Raw genomic sequence first — 8,271 nt, forward strand, 5'->3', positions numbered from 1 at the left:
GGGGGTCCCTAAAGCTTGAAAAGGGATGAAAATGAATGGGGCGTCTCATGACTGAAATTGAAATGGCTTTTGAAATGACATTTTGCAAAACCAAGCTTGATCTCAAACCTTAAAATAATAGTCTATGGTAGGACAATGGAGAAAATAGGGAAATGTGCAGATCTGAGAGCCCGAGTGCTCAAACTAAACAGAAGGGAAGGATCTTGAAAACTCCTGTTATCAAGTCCTAAAGAGGGATAAAATGGCGCCATGATATACCAAAATGGACATCAAGTTCTTGCTTTATGTCGGGATAACCAAAAAATATTGCCAACGAGATAAAAATTATAGTTGATTCAAAATGATTGGAATATGCACATTTGTGCGAAAATATTCTCTTTTTCTACCTAAAGTATTCCCTCTAATCAGGCTAGCTCCGTAGAATCAAGAACCAAATTTAAATTTCGTTGATGTTGAGTTTTTTCAAAAAAGCTATCCATTTCCTTGATATAAAAAATGAGAAAATGATCTCAGTTTCATAAAAGCAGTTGGGTGAAAAGATATTGATAAAAGAATTTCACATAGGTAAAGATGACTTTTGGCAATTTTGACAGCTTGATATCTGGAGTTTTCCCTTGATGATCTTTTTGCACTCTTTTTGAGACATTGAGCTTTCTTGGGGTTTGGCAAGAAGTTCATCACATCATCCTTCATCTCGAAGATGTTTCAATTCTCTCTGGAAGGGTACATCACACGCTCCTTTAACTTGGAGGTGATTTGATTTTCTCTAGAAGGGTACATCACACACTCTTTCAACTTGGAGGTGATCTGAGCCTTCTTTGTCTTAGGAATCATACTAATGATGTTGTCTCTTTGATTGAAATCTTTTGATGTGAATCAAATATCTTTTAGGGTTTGTCAGGAGGTTCATCACATCAGCCTTCAACTTGGCGATGATTTGAACTTTCTTTGGAAGAACATGTCACATGCTTCTTCAACTTAGAGATGATTCGAGTCTCCTTTGGCCTCGGGAGTCTAACTCATACATCAGTCTTCAACTTGATGATAGTTTGAGATATCTCTTTTGTAGATAGTTGATTACAGCTTGAAGGATTGGAGAGATATTGAGATTGAGTGGATGCTTTTTATCATGCGAGATATTTTTGTTGCCTTGTTACCAGAAGAATCATCTTTAAGAATGTGTCATAGATATGATCAATATCAATTCATTTATGACTTTTCAACATCATTGAGTTTTTCTCTGCCTGCCACATCGAGGATCTTTCTTCATTCTTTTGGTTGACCAACAGAAAAAGCTTGATTTTTTTTTTGTTATTTCTTTGTAGAAGCTTTGTTCTTTTAAAGAGAATATTGAAGGTAGTTTGAGACAATTCTTTTGAACCAACAAATATCTTTGGTAGCGTACTGGCAATATGTTCTGGAATCCTTTGTGAGAGGGTTTACATGATGTCAGATTGATAACTCCGTGACTAAAGTTTGAACCTTAAAAATTTGATCATTGCGAAGATTAGGTTTGGGAAGGACCAGTGCTAAACTGAGTTTGGAAGGACGAGTGCTAAACTGGGTTTGGAGGGACCAGTGCTAAACTGAGTTTGGAAGGACCAACGCTAAACTGGATTTAGAAGGACCAGCGCTAAACTGGGTTTGGAGGGACCAATGTTAAACTCGGTTTGGAGGGACCAACGCAAAACTTGGTTTGGAATTACCAGCACAAAACTGGGTTTGGAGGAACCAGCGTAAAACTGGGTTTGGAAAGACCAACGCTAAACTGGGTTTGGAGAGACCAGTGCTAAACTGAATTTAGAAGGACCAATGCTAAACTTGGTTTGGAAGGATCAGCGCTAAACTGGGTTTGGAAGGACCAGCGCAAAACTGGGTTTGGAAGGACCAGTGCTAAACTGAGTTTGGAGGGACTAACGCTAAACTGGGTTTGGAGAGACCGACGCAAAACTGGGTTTGGAAGGACCAACTCTAAACTGGGTTTGGAAGGACCAATGCTAAACTGGGTTTGGGAAGGAAGATTTAATTCGAAGGTTTGAAATTAATATAATTGCAACCCGAAGGTTTTGGAAAATGATTAAGCAACCCGATGTTCTTGGAAAATGATTAAAATTGATAGAATTGCAACTCGAAGGTTGGAAAATGATTAGAATTGATAGATTTGGTTGACCCGAAGGTCAGTTTTATAAAAACATGGCATTAAGCACGAAGTTGAATTTGAGAGTTTGTCCTACTTGAAAGTTGGGTTTTGAAGAAAGTCCAACTTGAAAGTTTGGATTTTTGAAAGAAAGTTTGAGTCAGAATTCATTTTTGAGAGATAGTCCGAGCTAGACTCATTTTTAAAATAATGTTTGCGTCGAAACTCTTTTTTTTGAAACAATGTCTTAGTCAAAACTCATTTTTGAAATAATGTTCGAGCCAGGACTCATTTTTTAAATAATGCTCGAGTTGAAACTCATTTTTGAAACAATGTTTGAGTCAGAACTCGTTTTTGAAACAATGTCTGAGTCAAAACTTGTTTTTGAAACAATGTCTGAGTCAGAACTCATTTTTGAAACAATGTCTGAGTCGAAACTCGTTTTTAAAATAATGTTCGAGTCAAAAGTAGTTTTGAAACAATATATGAGTCAAAACTCATTTTTGAAACAATGTCCGAGTCAGAATTCATTTTTGAAACAATGTTCGTGCGATGACTGATTTTTTAGAAGAAGAATTCAATTTAAGATTGAAAGTTTTGAAAATGACCAATGTTGGGACTGGTTTTAGAAAATGAGTCGATCCATGATCAAAAAATTTAAAAATGGCCAGTTCGAGGACTTGTTTTTGACTTGTAAGCTGAATTTGGAGAAATGTTGGTGCTATGAGGATTTTTGATGATTGTGATGATAATTTTGGAAAAATTCTGGGCCTAAGAAGATTCACAATTTGGATGAACTATTATAGAGAAATGTGTCATTTCTATGAATGGTCTCAAGATTATCCCTTATCCTAAATGGGAGAAATGAAGATTGATGAAGAATTGTTGACAATATTTTGTTTGATCCTGCCCACATATGGGATCTTTGAAGTAAGATGCGAATGTTCAATTTGAAAAACTAGTAAAAAATCATTTTTGAAAAAAGGATCAATCCAAAGGTTGATTTTGAAAAAGACCGATAAAATATGTTTTTTTTGACAGAAAGGATCAACCCAAGAGCTGATTTTGAGAAAATGATCAACATAAGGGTTGATTTTGAAAAGCGATCAACATGAGAGTTGTTTTGAAAATTAATCAACACGAGGGTTGATTTTGAAAAGGATCAACATGAGGATTGATTTTAAAAAGTGATCAACACGAGGGTTGATTTTGAAAAGTGATCAACACAAGGGTTGATTTTGAAAAATGAACACCACGATGGTTAATTTTGAAATGATCGGTTTGAAACCAGTTTTTGCAAAAAAAGATCAACATGAGGGTTGATTCGAAATGACCTATTCGAAACCAATTTTTGTAAAAGACGATCAACACGGAGGTTGATTCGGAATGACCGGTTCAAAACTAGTTTTTGGAAAAAGAAGATTAACATGAGGGTTGATTTGAAATGACTGGTTTGAAAACAGTCTTTGCAAAAGAAGATCAACACGAGGGTTGATTTTGAATAGACTGGTTTGAAACCAGTTTTGGAAAAAGAAGATCAACATGAGGGTTGATTTAAAAAAAGACCGGTTCGAAATCAGTTTTGGAAAAAGAAGATCAACACAAGGGTTGATTCAAAATGACCGGTTTGAAAACCAGTTTTTATAAAAGATTCAACCCAAGATTTTGAAAAAGTCCGTTGCTTTGAAAAGCTCTCGGTGATCATGATGGAGATTTTGTAAAAATTTTCCAAAATTTGCGATTTTGGACAAACCTCTATAGGTAATCCTATCGTTCTCATGAATGATGTCAGAATTGTCCCTTATCCTGAAAAGGAAAGAACATGAATTTAATGAAAATTAATAGAAATTGATGATGAAAGATTTTGTTTGGTCCCCACGTGTATGTAAGACGTTTGAAGTGAAAATAGAATTTCAAAATAAAAGATGCCCCAGTATAGCAAAAGAAAGAGGTATTGAACATCAGAGATATGAAGAAAATTGATATTTCATTGATGAGTAAAGCTGATAACAAGGACTGAATATTTACAGGAATTTGACCAAAGGACATAAAAGACTGGGACTGACTTGTCCCTACAAGATGACTGAAATAAAAGAAGGAAGCAGAAAAACTTTGGCATTGTCATTTTCTCGATTGGTCTGCGAAAGGCTTGGTCAGGATGGTGTTATCATTGCAAAATTTTACTTTTGCAAGTCAAACTGACATTTGAAAAAGATTTTGAAAATAACTCGCCTCCATTTTAAAATGCGGGATAATTTTGAAGAATGAGACTCACCTGTCGGTACGAGGTTCAACCGTTCCTGGCACCTTTACGAGGGGTAATTGAATCAAAGATCAATCATGTGCTTTGCTTTGCTCAACTTGTCTAAATCATGTTCCATTTCCTAAATGCATGAAGAATCAGGCATGTGCTATGAATTTCTGAAAATGCAGGTTTGAAAACATGATCTTTGCTTGAAAAATACTTGGAAAATCATGAATTTCATTGAAAAATGACTTTTGCTGGGAAAATAGATTCTCAAGAAAATGGAAACATTTGAGAAAATCAATTTTTTTGGAATTTGATTTGAATGTTTTTTCTGATAAAATCGATTTCGGAAGGAGATTTGAGAATTATGAAAAAACCCAATTTCAGAGATAATTCAAAGATTTTGAGAAAATCGATTTCTTAAAACTTTGAATTTTGAAACTTGAGGATGTTAAAACATTGGAAAATCATGATTTGAAATTGAAAAATGCTTGAAATATCATTTGAAAGCTCAGAGTTTTGAGAAAATCAATTCCTGAGAAAGACTTAGAAAATTATGAGAAAATCGATTTCTCTAAAGTGGAATTGAAAAATAAGTCAGAAAGATGATGCAAATTGAATGAAATGAATGAATATGGATTTGAAGGATATTTTTTGAAGAATTTAAAAATTTCTTTTGGAAAATACAATGCATTTTGAAGTTAGCCTAAGAGTGTAAGCTGAGTGTGGCTAATACGAGGATCACAAATCTGTATTTCCTTCGTATTCTGACTATGGTCATAAATACGAATTCCACCAAGTTAGTCAACTCCCTAAGAGCTTGTGCACGTGCCATTTATGTCAACCATAGTAGATTTGGAAAAATGTGCATGAATGACAAGCATAACAGTTATATATCAAAGTTTAAACTATATGTAATGCAAACCCTAATTCTAAGCAGAAATTTAAATTCTTATTCCAAATTTATTTACAATTTATATAACTAATTAAATTTAAATAAAATAAATAAAAATAAATACAGCATTGAATATCCCTACAAAACTAAAAAACTTGTTAGTGAAGATATGTTGGCTTTTTTGGATTTATCCAGTAATATCTGAAAAATACTGGATTTATCCAGATATAAGCCTTTTTCCATGATTCTCTGAGATAAACATAATAAAATATGATATAAAATTAAATAAATAATAAAGATAAATATCTTTAAAATTCAGAATTTGGAGAAAATTGACAAAAATACCCCTAAAAATAAGACTATGGCCTTGAAATCAGGGTTTTCAGAAAATATTTTGGTAAAATTTTGAATTTAAGGCTAAAAAAGACTCAAATCAAAACCAATTTGAATATTCAGCGTCCTAACATGATTATAAGCATGAAAAAACCCTAAAAACATAAACTTTTATAAGAAAAATTAGAAATATCACAAAAAGCATGATTTTGCCAGTGTTTCGGAATCATGCAGGCACCCTGTTTTGCAATATAATCATTTTGAACATTAAATAAGTTCCAAAATTAATAAAAATCAACACCTGTATTTCTAATGACCCTAAAATTAATCTGAAATCATAAAAAAATATTTTTATCATTATCTCAATACAAAAATTGCATAAAACCCCTAAAATATGCTATTTTTACCCGCGGGCACATACCTGTCATAGTGTTAGACCCGAATCAGGGGTCAAATCACCATGGAAATTCATAAAATTTTACAGAGGACTACTAGACATACAAACAAAGATTTTACTTATTACAGATCAGAAAAATCTTCTTCGGTTAGGGAGATGTTATTTCAGCAATCTGTGCTTGAATTTAATAAATATAAAATATACTAAAATATGTACTTCTGATTTCAGAAATAAGGAAAAATAGTAACTCACAGTCAACAATTCTAAAATTTTAGTAGTAAATAGCAGAAGCTCAGATAAGGATTTTTTTTTTTACAAATCATCAATCGGATCTTTGGTCAGGGAGATACGATTGACACAAGTCAACTTAGGGTTTAAGGAAAGCATAACGAGTTATGAGACATTGGTCCTATCTTCTGACAAAAGAAAAATAGCAGATAGAAACAGAAAGTTATGATAAAATTACAAAAAATAATAGACATCAATTTGAAACTATTGCATTTTACGGATTACAAATCAGACCTCAGACGACAGAAATATCATATCTTCAAGTTATACCTAAATATCAATAGCGATTTTAAGAAACATGAATCATGGTTTGGCTTTGTATTTTCCTGACAGAGTTCCCAAATTCAAAAACATCTAAATTTTTTATAGAGAGTTACTGACAAATTCATAGACCGACCATAAAAAAATCAAAAATTTTCAATGGATATTTAAGCACGAAATAACATGATTTCTACAGACTTAGAATCAAAACATACGAATATCCCATAAGACACTAAAACTATGATTTAAACATGAGAAATAATAAAAAATAATGTAAACGGCATAACAAAATTTGATTTGATATTGGAATATGTAAAATAAATACTATTATGACCAGAAAATAAAAAAAATATAGGGAATCCATGGTTGAGTTTGATTTACCCTTTAAAAAGATGAATTTAGCCCATTTAACAAGAAAATCACATCTTTCATTGGTTAAGAACATAAAAAACGTATTTATAAATGATTCTAACGGATTAAAATCCTAGAAAGCATCATCAAACTGAGTTATATCATCTTCTTGAACCGATTTTGAGGTTCTTGGATGAAACCCATGGTTGAAATCCAAGAATAAAGGGTTCCCATGGTGGAATCCATAAAAATAAGAATTATGAAATAACAATAAAGAATTTCACCTTGGAGGCTGCAGTTGCTAAGAAGGAAGAAGACGGTGCTGGGAGGAGAGAGAAGCTCCAAGAAAATCTAAGAGAGAGGAATAGGGGTCGACCCCCCTATGGGCATCTATTTATAGAATGTTTTTTAGGTTTTCTAAAGAGTTCTAAAAAGAACCAAACTCTTTTTTAATTGGGTTTGCTAGGGGGGGGGGGTATTTTTGTGGGAGATTACTATCCTACCTCTAGCCCTAACTACCTAATATAATTCCTAATGAAACCCTAAAAGATCCAAATGTGGCGCCACCTAGTGTGGGCCCACATTGGTTTTTAAAACTTTAATTTTAAACTTTAAAAACTACTCGTTAAAAACCAAAGTAAGATTGGATTTTTCAAAATTGATTTAGACTCTTCTAAACCCTTAATCTAACTAGGACATTGACTAACCCTAGTCTAACCCGGACTTCTTCAGATGTGGCGCCACCTCGAGTGGGCCCCGCTTGAATTTTCAAAAAGAATTTTAAAACTTGAAAATGAGGGGTTTTTCAAAAGAGGTTTAAAAGTAGAATTGAACTTGATAGTTTCGAAATGACACAGAGCCCTTACTGGGTCAAAACTCCTCTAGATATGGCACCAACTGAGTGGGCCTCACATCAGGGTTTTTGAAAAACTTGAAATGAAGACTGAAAATGACTTTGAAAAGGAGTTAAAATCAACAGATGGAATTCAAAGGTTTTGAAAATAGAGTTCTAAGCGAACTGAAACTCTGGGCCAGAGTCCTGAACCAACTAAGACTCTGAGATTTAGATTTTTGAAAGCCAAATGAAGGAGTTTTTAAAAGATTTTATCTAACTGGTGAAAATACATCAGAAAATACAATCAAGGTTAGAGTCCTAACTTAATGGAAACTTTGAAATAGAGTCCTGAATCAACTGGAACTCTGCAAAATAGACTAATTTTTGAAAACAAAATGGAGAAAATGGAAATGGAAGTAAAAACAAGATTCAGAATAGAGTCCTGATCAGATTAGGATTCTGAGACAGAGTTTTGATCGGACTAAAACTCTAGATTTTGAGTCTTTTTCTGAAAAACAGATGAAAG

The sequence above is a fragment of the Nuphar pumila genome, chromosome 16, assembly GCF_984573655.1.
Source record: "Nuphar pumila chromosome 16, dmNupPumi1.hap1.1, whole genome shotgun sequence".
NCBI lineage: Eukaryota > Viridiplantae > Streptophyta > Magnoliopsida > Nymphaeales > Nymphaeaceae > Nuphar > Nuphar pumila.